The sequence below is a fragment of the Solea senegalensis genome, linkage group LG2, assembly GCF_019176455.1.
Source record: "Solea senegalensis isolate Sse05_10M linkage group LG2, IFAPA_SoseM_1, whole genome shotgun sequence".
In the NCBI taxonomy this organism is placed as follows: Eukaryota; Metazoa; Chordata; class Actinopteri; order Pleuronectiformes; family Soleidae; genus Solea; species Solea senegalensis.
The window spans coordinates 7,587,513-7,606,616 of NC_058022.1; the positions used below are offsets into that span (position 1 = coordinate 7,587,513).

Below are 19,104 nucleotides of genomic sequence, written 5' to 3' on the forward strand. Positions count from 1 at the left end.
CAAACACACAGCAGAGAAAGGACAACTATGAGTGAGAGAGCGAGAACAAGAGGCTAAATTAAAAAAAAAAGAAAAAGAATTTGGGCATCTCTGATATCTGGCAAACATTCTATGATGTGTATTACACGGCACGGATGTAGTTCAAAAATCCCTTTCTGTTTACATAGAACACAATACACCACAGTATGGCATGACACGCTGATTTACTTTTCACTCAAGGCAGCCACACAGCAGAGCAAGTCAGTACAAGCACAGTGAAACAGCAAAGAGTGAGTGCTTCATTAGAAAAGAATGTCAATGAGTAGACAAGAAGGAGATTCACTACCAGGGGATGTGGAAACTGTACAGCAGCTAGAAAACAAAAAAGCCTCACAAGACACTAGGAAAAGAGAGAAATGTTAATGAGCTTCCAACAACTGCAGACCTCAGTCTTACATTATTTCATAATTTGATTCATTTAGGAGTTCATTTGTGGGGAACTCTACACAAGATGAGTGAAAACAATGTACAATCAATATTCAGATGCATGATACTTTCTGCTGCTTGCCTTAGTATAAAGGATTCCAATCCATTCTGGAAATAACTTTACTCCGCACACGTTTCCTTCATCTTTTGTAGGCTCATCATTGGGAATAAATAAACATAAATCAATCTGAAGCAGGTATTTCCTTAGGGTTATATACAGAGAGACAAATATATCACTTATGCTACAGTATATTGCTTTTAAAGAACATTATATTGCAATAATCATTCTCATCTTTCTATCCATTTCCCCACGTGTGCAGTCTTTATGTGGAGCTGACTGTCTGCTTTAGCATACTACGACACAGTAGTTTTCAATTCTTAATGTAAAATAATTGGATCACAAATATGCACTCCTCGTAAAAGAAGCCAATAGACAAATTCTGGCCTTGCCTGCGCGCTCTCTGACTCTGTGTAGCAGTCTTTTCAGTTTCCGCTACATACTGTTGGCTGACACATGCCGCTGCAGTGGTATATGTACCCCTGCTTTTCCGCCTGCTGCTTTTTATTCTTAGGTGATCCACCATGACAGGAAACATAATAACTCCACAAGGGTTATGGCCCCATCATCAAGAGCCGCTGTATGTGTACCAATGGCTCAGTGTGAGCCCATTTGTGTGTGTGTGTGTGTGTGTGTGTGTGTGTAGATGGTATCTACGGAGGGCACTCCGCATATCTGAGCTACGTGTCACCGTGTGTGCGCGGAAGCCCAATAACCACGGGCAGACAGAGGGCACACACTGTGTGTGTATGTACACAAATCTATATGTGGGACCACTACTAACAGCCACAACAGGCCATGCTGTCAGCAAAACATATGCAACGCTCAATTTTTTTTTTTTCTCCCAACAGCAGCTCAGTGACTTAATGTTATGCATTTGTCTGCTTTAGCTCAAAATGTGTCACCGTTTACCGCCTCCACACACAATGTTGTGTGTGTGTGTAACACTCTGGAACGGAGGTGTTTATTGGACAGAGGGCATCTTAAAAGAAAACACTACTGAGGTGCATTACAGGAAATGTAGGATCCTTTGGTTGATGCTTGGCAGGTACTATCCAACCAGGCGTGAAGCTGGTCGTTCTGTGATAAGATGATGAGATCAATACACTCCGTCAAGAATAACCTCTCTCACACACACACACACACACACACACACAACACACACAACACACACAACTACAGATACAAAGCCATGAATGGATGCAAGACTGACTAGCGAGATGAGCAGAAAGAGGCGCAGGAGTGAAGCCATGCAGAAGGACGGGAGGACTGAGCGCTCCTATCACTGGAAGAAGGACTGTGGGATACACTGATGATGAGGTCTGACACGCGGACACTCTCCACAGGCTGCATTGCCACACCAGCTTTCTTCCTGTCCTAACATTTATCCACAATCCAGCAGAGAACATTGTAAAGATGACAAACCACTTTTAATTTCAGTGATATTTAACCATTAGCTTATTGTAAAGTATCGCCTCAGTACACCACTGCTCTTTTGTATGATTTTCTATCTACTGTATTGTTTTCTCTATGCTCCATATCTTCCTGCTCTGCTGTGCTCTTTTTAGTTTTGCTCTGCTGAGCTGGACAGGACAGTCACACTCCCCTGAGAGAAGCCTCCGGAACTCCGGAAACACGCTACCATTATTGCTTCCTGCAGTCAGCAGAGCTTACAAACAGGCAGGGGAGTGTGCGTGTGTGCGTGTGTGTGTGTGTAGACTCTTGACCCTTAAACTTCCCTCACTGGTGGGCTCCTCTGGCTCCCTTAGCTTATTGCAAACACAGATGCTCCTGCAGCCCTTCCGTCTGCACACAGGAATACACACCCTCCATATAAACACACCTCACGCCACACAAACATGCACATGTGCACATGCACAGAGGCGCACAAGTTATCCAACATCAACATGGGGTTATGTGTTACTGCGCTTTATCACAAACACAGACGTTCAAGAACTGAACTGAAACACGGACGACAGAGCTCTGGTAGCTGACATCACGCAACCAAAGTGACGCCATTTCGGCAGAAAATGCCAGTCTTTGCATCCATAGACATTTATAATTGGCATATTGTAGGGATCAGATGTATCGAGTCGGTCATGTTCAGTGGTATTTTGCTCCATCTTCATGGATTTAAAGTCCACAGTAAATGAACACTTACGGCTTGAAACCTGCAATAGTGCCATTTATTTTTTAGGAGCTTTTACTGCCAACATGGCGGTGTGAGGAGACCGAGTTCGAGTCACAGAATGGAGGTCTGCATGAAACACTTTCAATCATGGCCTGAGTCAGAACTTTATTTTAAGTACATAAAGAAAGAGTTGGAGTTTGGTATTAAGTCAACAGGTCCAAGATCTGCTGGAAGCCTGGAAGAAAAGAAAGGTCTTTGTTTTAACTGTGCATTCAAAACAAATGCACCCATCCTATTTCTAACTGTTGTAGGCCTTCATTACCACTCATTCCCATTCTCCCAGATCCTACCACTGCTCCCTCTCAATATTTTGGTCTCCACCTCCCTAAACCCCCATGATTGTCATTATTTTATGTAGGGCAACCACAGTGGACATCGTGCTGTTAAGTGAGTGTGTGTGTGTTGGACTGACGGATTTTAACAAAGCATTTAACATGTGTCTATGTGGGAGGAGGTGGGGTGCCAGGGAAGTTGTACCTCTAGGAATGTGAGCAGTGACTGACCTCTGACATCCATTGGGGGTAGCCATACGTGTCCCTGGCTAATGACAAAGTCATATAGATGCTGCTTGTAACTTGTTTTCCAAACAGGGCAATTTTTAAGTAATAAAAAAATTCAGTGTTAGAAAATGTAGGTCAAATTATTGCATGAATTGATGTTTTTCCATTAGCCCAGAATGAGCCAATGGGTCCCAGAGTGAAAAAATCTCAAAACGCTGACTTTGTGTTTCTGCGTCGACACTGAATATGCTTCTTTGGGAAACGATGATGTTAACGTCACACCTGTCTCTTGCGCTTCTCGTTGTCATTATCATTTAGAGATTGTTTGGCAACTACTGTCAAGGACAAGTAAGCAAAGCCAGCCTGAAAAGACACTAGATATCACTAGAACACGTCCTGTCCTCAGCAACTTCAGACACGGGAGTGAGGAAAAGTGTTGAAGATTATTTATGACACTATTTTTACTTGAATGAACAATAAAGATCAGTGATTGTTCCACACGTATTCAGCTGTACTGCACATCCACAGCTCGTTCCTGTCTGCGACTCCGTGCTGTATGTTCGGTCACACAATGATCTCTCTCTCTCCCTCTCTGTGTCTACAATCAGATCGACTCACCAGCCGCAGTAAATAGAGCTAGATGAAGCTCACTCGTGCGGCAGAACTGGACATTTCCTTCTTGGAAAGTAGTTATGGTTATTCCAGAAAGTTGCTTTATTTGTTGCTAGTCGTTTTTTGGAGAAAAAAAAAAGTAAGGTTATCATTTGCTTTATGATAAGTTAAATTTTAAATTTTCCTTCTTGATTTCCCCTGGCTTGGTTCTTTCTGTTTACATTTCTGCGATTATACACACTGTAATGTATATGCAATGTAATTAGACATTTCCTGGCATTATACTGTGTTTACGGGAAACTTTTTCAAACAACAAAGAAAAAAATTGTTTATGTTTTGTTCCATTTCCGTGTGGATAGGGTCCAAAAGAGTGCCTTTGGGTTTCATTGTCATGAAAAAAAACTTGTCTTCCCAGATTTAAGTGTTACTGGTTCTTACCTTGGACGTTAACTTGTTACAAACAACGTGCACTCTAATCACTCTGTAGATGTGTGTTTAAGATTCAAATGTGGCCAGTGATTACGGTAGATCTATTGTGGCTCCACATCCAGTGAAGCAAAACCAAGTCAATTACACTGAACATTATGAGAGGTAAATGTTTTACAAGTTCACTGATCACAGACATCCAATGGGAATCCATCGCAATTTAGCTGGACAGTTACACAAACATTTGCAAACCATACTTGAACTAAACTAAACTCTCGTAGAGCGTTAGTGAAAGGCCTGAGTACAACCTGCTCCAGCGCATTGATCAGAAAAAACGGTTTAGTTCTCAATTTCTAACATCCAACAGATCAACCCATGAAACAAAAACCAACAAAGAGAACACAGAAAAGAAATAACTACTATAAATTTGGTACAAAAAAAATACTGTATGTATACTGTATACAGTATGTGCCTAGTTTTGAGCCCATGATCCCAAATGAAGACCTGAAATGTTGATTATTTGCCTATTAAACTGTTGATATATTGTTAGCTGCCAGCTGTCAGTAGATGCTACTAAAAAGCATTTTGTAACACATAGACAGCAGCCTTATATTCATTCGACAGTAATATTCAAATAACTATTTAATCGTTGATCAGCTCATTTGTGAATAACAGGAACACATGTAAGGAAGAAAACCGGCCCCATTACTCAACCACTTATTGCATTATAGAAACTGAATAATATAATTGGTTTGGTTTGGATTGGTTTATACATTTCCTCATGAGGATGGTTTCCAGTTACTACTTCCATGAGTCCATCAGTGAGCTGAAGGTTTATGATGTAGTAGTTAGCATTTAGCGATAATCTAATCAATCACATATTATTTTTAAAGCCTATAAAACAACAGTCTATGGACATAGGAAGGTACATATGACTTTTCACCAATCCTGGTAACCATCGTTGCACAGTCCTCTTCTCCACGGATTGGAGAAAGCACTGGAGAAGCCAACAACATTGACTCTGGCTCTGTTCCAACGACAGGCTGCGAGCAATGCAGCAATTAATTAGTGACACCTGTGTTTGACAAGGCAATACATCTGCCTGTAAAATAAAAAGTTGACACAACAACTGCCTCTGTATAGGCAGAGGCACTCAACCTCCTGTCGAACATAAGCTCGTTTTAATGACATAAAAAAGTGGAGTTTTCATCACGACAGCCTTCATTTACACAGCTCTCCTGTGACTCTCCCGCCTGTGGTGGAGCCTAACAGGCATCTGTATAAGTGGATCATTCTGGACAATGTTTGCACTGCACTCATGTAATCCAGTTGCCTCTCACAGACCATTGTAATATCCTCATTATAATAGCATACACTCCACAAACTCCTCTCCTTGCCTCACTTCTCCTTGCTTCTGTGTTTGTTCCTCTTTGCCCTGATCTTCTCTATGGTTCATCAATCCATCTTCTTCTCCACAGCTACACTTTTTGCCACTGCATGAAATGAATATAAACAGTTGTGTTAGCTCTTGAGGTGAGAGTGAATTAATGTACTCCTATGTCTACGCATTCATTATCTATACCACAGGAAAAACAACCATTCACACTCATCTACAGTCAGTTTAGAGTCGCCAAGTAATCTAAGATACATGTGTTTCAACTGTGGAGAGAAGTACCCCAGTACCCAGAAATCCACACAGACACAGGTAGAATTCACATGCAAATTCCATACAGAAAGACCTCCAGCCAGTCGGCTTTCCTTCTTACTGTGAGGCAACGGTGCAACACATACGTCTCTCACAGACAACATTGGTCTTTCCAGTTGCTCACGATGGAGGTCTGTAATTTATTGCTTTCTATTTAAGTCAACAGTCAACTAACAGAGACATTCTGAAATCACTGAGAACCATTTACTATTGTTTCTGTTTTCACCGTCACTGTGTGACATTTTAAATTTCTGGATATAGTGCTGGTACGGTTATACGGGATAACACTTAACTTAAGAACATCCATTTCATGTTTCTGTCAAAGTATTCACACATTTGTGGCTCTCAATCTAACAATAAAAGCAAAATCTATCCAACACTTTCTACGATACCAATATCAGTCCAAGTGAATCACTTTTATTCACCATTTTAACAACTTAGCCATCAATGAGACATTCTGTAACCAGCCAATTGTAAAAGACTTTGGCCAGTAACAGAGCCGCGATCATAACGGCTCATCGCTAATTAAAAGAGCCAACATTAGAGTCCACATGAGGCCTATTTTTTTATTTATCTGCATGTGTCACTGGTTTTGTGGTCCAGTGATGTGTGAGTGAGCACACCTGCGGAAATAGTTCAGCTATATGAGTTTAATTAACTCAACATGGATAATAACCTTGAGGTTGCAGATCATTAGGCACGTTAAAGTAAGCAGAAATGTGATGTGAACCAAACCAGGCAAACCAGGTAAATCCTTCAACAGAAGACTTTCCCGTTAATTATACCGACTGTGGCATCCCAGTATATATTCTAATTTGACCCACCACAGTTTCATCACAAACCAAAAAAAACACTTTGGTTCACTTAGAATAATATGAGCAGTCACTCTCATAGCACTTTGCTCTGTTTGCAGAGCTGTGGGCAGCAAGCGCTGTTTCCTTTATACACACTCGAGCACCATTTCCTGCTTACCATCACTTTCGAAAGTACCACGATCAACTGCAGTTAACACGTGTGCCTTGTTTTCTTCTAACTTGAGTTGGTGGTTTGAATTTGCATACAGTGCAAAGGTTACAGGGGTGAATGAACAACAATGGAGAGGTTTTAGCTCTCTTGCTTTCCAATAACATTGCCAGTAACTGTTTGCTGGTAATCTATAGATTAAAATCCAACTTTTCCATTTTGAAAATATTCATGGATGGTAGTCGGCTTGTACTGTGTAACAACAGCTCTGGTAATAATCCATCCCAGCAGTCCAACATCCCTGACAAACATTACACAAAGGGCTCATGGGAGGTTGAATAATTCATTTTAAATCACAACAAACAGACAGCTGATGCCATTTCATTTCTCAGAACAGTCTCACAAAGCTTTACTGTAGCAAGGAGCCCTTATGAAGACATGGCAGAGACACCTTCATATGCAAGATGTGGTCCTGAGTTTATTTTAGTTGAATGGGGGTCTTGCCTTGACTGAACGTCAACTTTCCCTGGAATAAAGGATCAATAGATCTTATCATAGTGGACAGTGTTTCCATAAACATACCTTCATTATCTACCACCACCATCACAGGTATCACATGAAAACAAAGCTTGGCAAAAGAGAGGGGGTGGAGAACATATATGTATAATGAGAAACCTTCTACTTTACAGTGATGTGCACACATATAACACACAACACAACATACAGAACAAAGAGAACGCGGGGAAACAGAGATGCTGGTTTGATTAAAGCAGCACATTCCCTTGATTTTTTTCCCCTCTCTTTTATGCTGACACTGGCACCTTTAAATGTTACCAGGGGTCATGTTCTGAGAACACTGCAGATTTTCACCCGCATCCACCTCAGTCCTGCACATTTCTGCCCCACCAGCAGGGAGGCACGCTGTTCAGTACCAAGCACACCAGCCCATCTGCTGCTGCTGCTGCTGCTAGGATAGGTTATAGGGCATAGCAGCTTGACTACATAGCTGGAGACATAACATTTGAAAAATATATAACTACACTACGTCTAATGAAGCCTGGGATTGCAAACTGATATTTAATCTGCACAACCATGTTTTCTGTCAGTGCCGTTGTGTCTTTTAATTCAGAAATTAGGAAGGGTCATTTTCTAGGAGCTGAATGCGTGAACTTCTTCTGCCTTTAGAGGTTGCCACAGTGGGTCATCTGCCTCCATCTACACACACACAGCTTTATTTAAATGCACGTTTTAGGGGATTCGTGTGCAGAGAGACATTGAAACAATGCCGTGCTTATGGAAAACATTTTTAAGAATAAAAATATTGTACAGGGAAAGTTCTGTTTCTGTGTGGAAACAGTTTCTGTATTACAAATGCTCAATGACAAAAAAAAGCACATTTTGTCATTGTCCACCACTCGGATGTGCCGATGTGCTCCGGATTCTTAAAGTAGACCTACTGCACTTTTGATAAATGGTCCACCACCACCACTTCAACTAAGTGTGAATGTGTGTTTAATAGCATGTACGATCAATAAGCAGCAAGTTAATCAGCCTCTCTTCAGTACAACATAAAAGCTCCCTTGATAATGTAGACCACACTGAACAACAAAGGCATTGCACATAGAGAAAGGATTACATAGTCCACGTCCATGTCCATGTGTGAACTGATATTGAATCCTATTTTACAAGGTAAAAAGAGTTTGGTGTTAAACAGCTCTATGATATAATATAATATAATATAATATAATATAATATAATATAATATAAATTTACATATACATATAAATCTACATGTCTATGTCTATAACCGACATAAACATGTGCCTAGCATAAAAATTGATAGAATGACAATGTACCAGGCTCAAAAATACAAATTAAGCTCATGTTAGTATGCACAGAAAGAGCAATTTATACCGCTGTGCACTTGTAACTGGTAACCACACCGATCAAGACATGGTTGTTATAAATACATTCAAATATAGGCTTGCATTTTGTGACGCTGGGGAAATAAAATCTGCCACGCTCGTCAAAAACACACAGATGTGATGGCATGTGACAATGTCATGATGACTACATGATTTACTTAATCCCCTGCACACTCACGGTGACCTTGTCGTCCTATTCTTAGGCGCAAATGCAGTTGATACCGATGCAGATAACACGCAAGACGGCTAAACCAATTACAACTCATCTCTTCTCCATTTTATCCAACCTCTGTATTTTATATTCTTTCCCCCCTCACACAACTTTTTCCCAGAAGCCGTGAGTATTTTCTGTTGAAGTTGAGGTTAGAGTTGTAGGAAAACACTTTTATCATAGGCACAACAGTCATTTTCCTAGAAACACTACACCTCCTGCTTCTTGTCTGAGCCGCACTAAAATGTCTTCTTTATTATCAAAGCCATTCTGTTTCTGTCACCAGGGTACTGACAAAAGATAGTCTGCCATGTCTGATTAATGTTTCATTTAACAGAGTTCTCAGTTAAAGGAATTGGGATTTAGATATGTGTTTGTTTTGACTAAATGTGGTGCAAAATACATGTGTTATAACTAAAACTTTAAATTGCACTGTTAAAAATGTTATTCATATAAAACCCTCATTCCCACCGATCAAATAAACCCACTCAATCCCAGGTTTTAAACAGGGTTTTTACTAGTGAGAATGTGTCTAATCAGCATTCACTTGCAGCCAGGTCAAATGACTGCAAAACATGCATGTTTTTAACTACTTTGGCTCTAATCGGGATCAGTGCAAGCGTAAGTCCTGGGTGAATGCAGTCCTTTTTCCTGTCTTGCTCTGTTGTTGCCAGAGATGTGCCTTGGGACTTGGAACAGCACTAAATATCATTTATTTCATCAATCGGACCTTCTAAGTGATTGATTTAGAGACAGGGCAAAATAAAAAATGAGAAATAGTAACCACCGTAATGCTTTTATTGAGGGCTATGATGCCGTCGTTTTATTTGTTTCATTTCCAGGACACATCCTTGACATCACATTTCACGCACTGATGATGCCGGGGAGGGGGGAAAAAAAACACCACAGGGCAAAACAACCATTGGCAATGGTAATGGCATTAATCACCTCTTTAATGGCTTCACCCAGGTTTAAAAATGTTAGTGTGAAAGAATCTTTAGCACTACAGCAGTGAAGAGGAAATTTAAATGAAGTCACGACAAGACAACGGTAGTGTGAAACGGACTCAGTAAGCTTGAAAAAAAACAGATAGATCAAGTAAATGCTTATTTTGTTCAGTGAAATACCAAGACCATGCAGCATCAGCTTAGCTAACGTCTGTCATTCACCGGTGGTGGGAGGGAAATTTTGAGTTTTGAGTAACAGTGATGAATAAGCGTGCAGCAGTCGCAAGAATGCTCAAGGCAGAAGACCGATAAAATACACTGCATACATTCAGAGACAGTTCAGACGGATTGCAACCAAGTACAAACCATTTAACTACACCACTGAACAGCCATAAGACCCGGCTGTAACACGGTCAATTCAAGAGGCTGAGGCATTTCAACAAAAGCTGATGATTTAACCGCTTGTTTGAATGTACTACATAGCTCATATAACAAAAAGCATGCGTGTGGGAGAGGTGTTTGGGGGACGTCTCTGTATGAAGAGTAGAGAATGAGGAGATGGAGGTGTGTGTGGAACACATTGTGGTCGGTAAACAAAGCCAAAGCAGGAAAGCGTGGGCTCACCTGACAGTCACCTCATACTTTTGCGCAATGTTTTCACAGTGTAGAATATATAACGTTTGCTGCTGGCGCAAAATACTGAAGCAGCAATTTGTCCTGTTTTTTTTGCATGTCCTGAGGCAACAAGGCAAACATTTCTGATTGGATTACCATGCTTAAGAGGCCACAAAGTGCTTTGTACAAAATGCCTACAGTACTTGTTTAGAACTCAAACATCTGGTGCAAAATCTCCCAGCATCAGGATTCTTGAGTGTGAGGAGTGCACTGCAAATGTCCATTATTCATTCTGAATACTGTGTCCCAATAAAACAACTTACCAAACTACTTTAATTTTTCTGGCATGTGATCACTTGCAACAATGCAAACCACTGTATTTCATTAGACGCATGCATTCAATGGCATGTTCTTTATAATTAACTTTAACTCTTGCGTACATATGTAGGCCAGTGCAGGTTATGCATTTCTGGTAATGTCACTCAGCAGATGGCATTTCCTCTACAGCACTGGCCTGATGTGTAACAACCACAAACCAGGTTTGAAAAACATAGGTAGACTGCTCAACATAAATCTAAATTTAAAAGATAATTTCAAAAGATAATTTCAGAGTAGTTATGTGACAGAGTAAAAATGTTGATGCACACGGGTTGAGGTAACAATTATATAATTTTTGATGCCGGCCATGAAATATCATTTATATGCATGTTTAAACCTAACATAACGCATATTTGAAATGTCAAAAAATTGCAAGATTTATATTATTTACTGACCAAAACATTTCCAACACTCTTTAACCCAAAGAAATTCGTATCTCTATTCAACACCTTTTAATGACGTAATTCGCTCTATCTATCCCAACTTGCAAAGCAAGCAAACACCTAAAGTCACGTTGATAGATTTCCATCGGCAACAGTGGGAAGGACAACAATTACCGTGATCTCATGCTGCCTCCCAACATCAACCTAAACTTAATCTCATGTTATTGTTTTGAGAAACCCCTGGCAACAGAAATTACATACTGTGAGTTTAAGGATATACAGAGTTCAGACCAGATGTTTTAAGGGTGTGATCTTTTTGGACTTGATGTGCAGAAGTCATTGGAAAAATATGGCCTGTTTATATACTTTACCCAGATGAACACCTGCTGTTGTCCCACGTGATTTCTATGGAATCATGGAGTATGATTCAGTTTTTTTGCCCTACTGAACATTAATTCACTTCCAACCGAAACACACAGCCCTGTTTTTTTGTTTTCTTTCTTGCTTGATACTTGTGTGCTTTTTTTACATTGATGTAGCTATGGCAATTTATTAAGCTTCTCTACAAATCAATAAACTGATTTTTGTTTAAAACACATGCAGACACATAGCAAGACATTTGCTATTCAAATAAAGTCTCAAAGGTAGCATCTGTAACTGTCCCATAGCCTGAGGAACATTGCTGAACAGAGCCTATAAAGGTGAAATACTGCTACTGCTCATAGTGGAGGCTTAACCAGTGTTAATCAGTTGCCAGGTTGACGCTTGAGCAAGAGGTGCTGAAATATGCAGACATTCATGGTCTGCTAATTAATGTGTCTTAGATTAAAGTGTCCAAGAAATGTCATGTATTGTCCTCTTACTAGCCCCAGTGTCAATGCTGGCTCAGGGGCTGAAGGAGACAAAGCAGGCAGAGCAGCCGTGAGTCAGCCAGAGCCAACCCCCTGCCTCATGCTGAAATCAGAGAAACCACAAGAATGTAACAGCTTCTGTTATTATCCCTCCCTGCTGCCTCACTGCCTGATAGCCTGCCCCAGAAAATAGCAGCAAGGCTGCCTAGTTCTCTACAACAAACATACACACAATCTTGTTCTCATCATGACACACACAAATAGATTGTCTACAGATAGCACTGTCCATTTTGCTCTTTTTTTGCTACACATAAGTATTATAGTGTTTGTGTGTGTGTGTAATACACACAGTACTGTGCAATAGTTTTGAAAAATGCTATGTAGTTAGAGCGCCTTCACAAATGTGAATTCTAAATAAAGCTGCAAGCAGTAATATCGAGTTATAATTGTTCCAAAATGCAGCGTTAGCCAACTAAAGAAAACCTAAATCTCTTTACACCTGGCATTAGAATGCATTTTATGTGATCGGATAGCGATCAGAAAGCTCTTCACCAGATGCATTTACACCTGGTATTTACAGGCGTCTCCGGGGTCCACATTAAGATATGAAAGCAGAGGAGACAGCAAAATTTTGTCAATGTGCTCACAATGTGTCTCCGACCATCTCCCGAGGTGATTTGGCAGATCGGATAACAATCCAACCCCCTTTGCGTCTCGTGTGCGTTTACACCTGTACTTACAAGTGGTCAGGCCCTATCTGATCGCAAGCTGATCACAGAAAACACAATTAATGCCGGATGTAAAGGGGCCCCACTTGGTGTGACCACCCTTTGCCTTAAAAACAGCATCAGTTCTACATACACTGTTGAAGTGTTGAAGGAACTCGACAAGAAGGTTGTTCCAAACATATAGGTTTCTGCCAGTTCTGAGCAGATGCACAGGGAAGTAAGCATGATGTCTTTCATCTCACACTAAGTTTCCCTGGCCAACCACTGAGTCTATAATCCTCAGAATTGTCTGTTTCTTTGTACTTCTTCAAAAAAAACCTGACCAGCTCATCTTGAAACCCCAGCCTGTTTTGAAATCTTTGCCTGGGAGAGACCTTGCTGATATAGTATAACGATATAACTACCTTGTGTCTTGCCATGGTGTATGACCAGTGACATGAAACAGTCTTCCACAAGCTCACCTTGGCAGCAGAGTCTGCCTGTTCCTCACCCAGTTTTAAGTTAATGACTGTGTTTGAACCTACATATGAAAATGATAATCATTAGCATCTGTTTGGTATAGCCGGTTAATCACACACCTGACTATAATACCACAAATCCCTGACTTTGAGCAAGTATAATTTATAAGAATGTATAATGGTTTGAAAGCAAAGGGTGGTCACACTACATACTGATTTGATTTAAAAGGCAAAGTGAGTTAAAATGTTTGCATTTTGTTAACCATTAACAAAAAATTGGAATTTGAACATTCTTACTTTACAGTGTTTTTCCCCCACATCATTTTCCCTTACTATAGTACCTCCTCAACTTGGGCGGGGTCATCATAGTACAGCTGCACAAAACTGCTGTGATGTAATTTTATACACGACACACACAAACTAAGGATGAGCAAAGTAGTTATTTTTGGTGTACCAATTCATTAGAATCAGATCCTTAAAAAAAGATTAGTTCAGTACTTCCTGCATGACCGGAGCGCAGCCGTATGACAGTCACTGAACTAAAATACAGGGGAACAGGTCATGATTCAGCTCACAATCATTGGCTTTTGGAAATGGTGACTCCTCTGTTAAAAGTTGAGATTTTAGAAATGTTTAAGGATGTTTGAGTCTTTTTAACTGATCTAAAGTTTGGCATTGTTCTGTTTCGCACTTATGACTCTTCCAGTGGCGAAACTCTGCCAGTGACCAGCAGTCTGTCCACATCACGTTTCAGTATCAGCTCAGCTCGTTTGGAATCTCACTAGAGTAGGGACCCAAAAAAAAAACACTAGGTACCAGGTACTATCCCTAATGGAAAAGCAAAAACCCAAGCCGAGCCTTGCTAGATCTATATGATGGAAAATGCCAACTACAACAAAAAAAAAGCTGATACTGAACATACCTTGTCAGCAGACAGGACACTAGATCAATCGACTGAAAGAACAGTGAACAGATTTTACAGACAGACCAGTTTTTACAAACTCACATGATAGCGAGTTGACAAACTACTATATAATTATAAGTATATGACATGCCAGGTGTCAATATAAACATCTATAGCTTCCACTGCTCTTAAGTCTCCACCAGTTTAACCCTGTATGCATTTAGCCAAGTACTTAAAAATGTTCCTTTAAATATTCCATGCCACATAAAGGTGCAAGAAAGTAGCCCTGACTTACTAAGGTAAAGTTAGCTTAAGGAAAGGATCATTCTTATCAAGAGAGGAGGAGAGCATGAACTTTTGTGTGTTGGGTGTTCAAAAAAAATCAAAGCTCACGTGGGGTGGACACACCCGCCTAAAAACATGCCCATCAGCCTTTGTAACAAGATATCTCTATATATGTTGTCGCTCCTTTCCCTCTCTTCGCCACACCATCGAGCGCGTAAAGTGATGACATGTTCACACTTCTACTTTCAGCACCCATCTGTTGACCAAAGGTAATTATGGAGACAGAATATAGGATTCAAAAACAGTAAGGACAAAAATAAAGCAGAGCATGAAGGAGGGGCGGACAGAAAACAAGTCCGACAGTGCAGGAACTGAAAGCAGTACAGGATAAAAACAAATCGTGATGGCCTGGGCTTTTAGACTGCTCAGTGTGCTCATGTTTGAGTTGGATATAGAATCACTTTGCACTTCCTCCACAAACCTCCATGCAGAACAAGCAATCATGTGGAAAAAAACTAGGTGTTTAACCATTCAATCTGTTGATCTTCCTGAAATAACACTGTCAAATGTCACCCAAAACACTGTGCATGTCTGAAAGCGAGGGCAGGAAACTTAACTTCGAGAAATCACAAATGTCTTCTATTGGCTTTTTGAATAAGTGATGAAACCAAAATGTTGATTCTTAGTGTCACTAATTCTGCTCATTTGCAAGGCTGTAAATTACCTGAAGCTGCAAACCTGCAGAAAAACAGCTTTTATCTGAGAGCCATTCAATGCACTAAATGCTTGTTTTCAGCACGCAGTGTGTGCATGTGTTCATTTATATTTATAGAGACATTAGTATTTTTATAGACTCTGAACTAGCAGTATTGCATTCAACATCATTGTACAGTCTAAATGTGCAATAACAATAAATATTCATTTCTATTCTAGCCTGCAATAATGAACTCTTTCCAGATACTTTTATGAGCAAAAACACAATGTATTTTGGTTTTTCTCATGGAGACACAGCAGAATAAAGAAGCGTCCTTTTCGGGCTCTGACCCACTGCTCTTAAACAACTGTGTCCTTTGACCTTCTGAGGTATTCAAGGCTCTTTGAGCAGCTGTTTCAAAAGGCAGACCTGTGGATCTGAAGCTGACACATAAGCACACGCAGGCGTGTGTGCCCACTAAGCTCAGGTTGCACAAGCATCAGATTTAAAATGGGTACATGGCACCTTACAGAAAGGGTGTATGTCTAAATGTGTATAGGAGTGCATGCATGATTTCGGATGAATATGGGATGGGTGGTGGTGACGTAAAGGACAAGCTAAAACATGCACTCTGGCATAACTCTTGAGTAAAGAGGCAGGAGCCAGCTGTACTCGCATACCTGAGGAGTATAAAGGTGGGGGTGGGGCTATAGAGGAAAGGAGTCTTTTTCAGGTGAAAAATGTTTGAAGACATGGAGTGGTGGTGGTGTGAAAGGGCCGATTTCCCAATCTTAATCCCATTGTGTGTCCAGCCTCAGTCTCATGTCAATTTGAATATGAAAGACTGGCTCGTTACTGACTGATCCACTATTTCCTACCATTCAGAGAAAACCTCTATTAACATACAGAGGCCATGTTCTGACTGCATTTGTATGAAGCATTTAGAGATGAATTGCATGACCATGTACCACTACTTATGCCACGTTCCAACACTGACTGGTAAAACTCAAAAAGTTAGATTTATTCATCCATTTCTAACATGGAGATTACGGACAAGAAAGGTCTTAAACTGTCAGCAAACTAAACATGCCCATGGTTAAATCTGTGACTAATAGCAGACTAGATCGCCTGGGGAGCTCAACAGTGTGTGTAGGTTCTGATTACAGCACAGCAGGCTCGAGGGGTCCAGGTGAGTAAGCCGAGGACAAAGTCGGACAGAGGGGAATGTACATGTTGAGTAAAAGAAAGGGAATTAGAGAAATTGACACTAGGTGAGACAGTAAAGCCCTTTCAACATGTGGGAGGTATTCACAATACAAAATTAAGTATCAATAGTTAATTAGGCACTTTGCTTTTACTATATTTAGCATATCTGAAGATGATTATTACCAGTGATTAGCAAAACAGTGAATTAGTTTTTATCCTTTGTCTCTGTGGAAGTGGAAGGGCTAGAGCAATAGGCTTATCTCCCAATTTGTTTACAATTAAACAACATATTAATATGCATTAACATTCCTTATTATTTGTGATTTTTGTTTACTGCATCAGCACTACACTGATCAACAACATGAACTACATCATCCAGTTAAATGAAAAATTCTTTTCACTGGGAGAACTGAATGCAACATAGGGACTAACTTTTGTCTTGTAAGCAGAGCTGCACATGTTCCTTCAAAAAAAAGAAACATACCAAGACAACTAGGTGTTCCCTGTATATACCTTAAAAAATGCTTGTTTATTGTAATTCAACCAAATAGCTAATATAGCTACCATTATTCTGTATTTAATTCACACATTGATGCCAGTCAGTTAGTGTCAATATAACTTTTGTTTCCTTCTGTTCCACCCCATTTATCATGTGACCATTGGAGAATGTATCTCCAACTTAATGATCATCATTGATCTTGTAATGTCTGTCTTAATTGAACCCCTGCACTGATGGCAAGGTCTACATCTCAGCTACTAAACCATAACCAAGCTGGGCTTAATTGCCTGGATTTGTTTGTATGATCTTTTTTTCCCAGAAATGGGACCAACTGTGAATAGTGGTAATAGTAATACTACTACAACAAGTTACACTCTAAATAACAGTATATTCAGGTTCACCTATATATGCCAATACCACCATACGTGTCTTATCCCCTTCTTTCTGAATTGTATTGAAATGACCACGCTACAAGCCCGACAGCTGCATCCATATTTGATAAAGCTATTCTGTGTGAGCAGTCAAAATGTGTCACTACTAATATGGGCCTACTTGTCCTCTATTTTGGTCTAAATGTGTCAAGGCAGCTTCGACTCAGGATTCTGTCTATAGTGTTGTGACTTGTACGTGAGGTTAACACAGCTGTGTTTGGGGCTTGGGAGTTGATTTCTGCTGACAAGGTGTGCCACAGAGCTCCATAAGATGTAGTCATGCAATCCCAGCATGCAACAGTGGGAACCAAAACAACACCATTTTGGCAGGCAGACGTGCAGTTTTAATCTGCCAGGAAACATGCCTCTTCGCCAGCTGTATTCATTAAAAAAAAGGTGAAGGTGATGGAACGCTGTTCTGCCCCGGGATACAAAAACAGTCAGAGATAAGAAAATTCTACAGTTTCCCCAATCAAAGGTGGATCACTGCCCTAAAATGCCCTTAAAGCGAGCAGAAGACTGAGCAAAGGAAACCCACAGAAAACGGATTCTGCTTGTGCTGTGACCACTTCATCCATCCATCCATTATCCATCCCTTTATCCTCCACCGGGGTGCTGTGCCAATTTCAGCTGACACAGGCGATAGGCGGGGTACACCCTGGACAGTTTGCCAGTCCATCACAGGGCCACACATAGAGACAAACAACCATTCACTCTCACATTCACACCTATAGTCAATTTCTATGGGTCTTCTTGCTGCAAAGGCAAGAGCGCTAACCACTACACCAACCGTGTGGCCCTGATCATGTCACATCAGGCAAGTAATCCAACGCTTCCTAGCTTTAATATCTTGTTTATTTCAAGCTTTTAGTGTGCTTTCTAAATGTTCTCTGGAGTAGGAAGAAGGAAAGCTTGAGAAAGTTGAAGATGTCAGAATACTGCAGGTCTGGAATGTCAACTTTGGATAGTTTCAAGAAGCATTAACTGGGTCACTTATATTCACTGATGGCTTGAAGCCGTCACTGGCTCCATCCATTTTTGCATCAACTTTTCCTGCCACAATGGCAGCGTAAAGAAACCAAGTGATGTGAGGCCCAGAGCTCTTTCTCCATCAACAGCTTACATCAATTCTACCTTTGTATGCGATATCTTGCTAGATATGTATGAGAAGGGATTGTCTTTGGCTGGTTCACTTCAGTACTTCGACACAAGTGTGGCTGGAAGCCAACAAGTCTTGCTGGACATGCACTTATTAAATGGCCATCAGTTCATTGGAATAGTATGGAAATACAATAACTTTTTTCCAGTATGTACTAAATACTGCTAACTTCAATCATCAATACAACAATGTTCAGTTTCATAATACATAATACTACATAATACTTTAAACCCGAGTGTTGTCATTACATATTTCCGAGAAATATCATGAAATCAATTTAAGCTTATATCACCCCTCCCCTCCCAGCAGTCTACATAGATAACAAGGAGCCTGATGTCGCTCAAATAAAGAGGAAAATCTTGTGAGGGATCCTTAAGGTAAACAGAACTGAACTGGGGATCAAACACACCACTGTGTGTACAGACAGCCCTATTGATATTACAAGTGGTGACAGAAAGTTCTCAATGCAACTCTGGCAACAACTCAAAGCCTACTCACACAGGATATGCA

General features: G+C 40.4%; 1 protein-coding gene across 2 annotated transcripts in view; it reads right to left on the reverse strand.

The window, feature by feature from the left end:
• The window catches only part of ptpn4a (protein tyrosine phosphatase non-receptor type 4a), a 62,946-nt gene that overhangs the window by 39,062 nt on the left and 4,780 nt on the right, over positions 1-19,104 (reverse strand). The window lies entirely within an intron of this gene.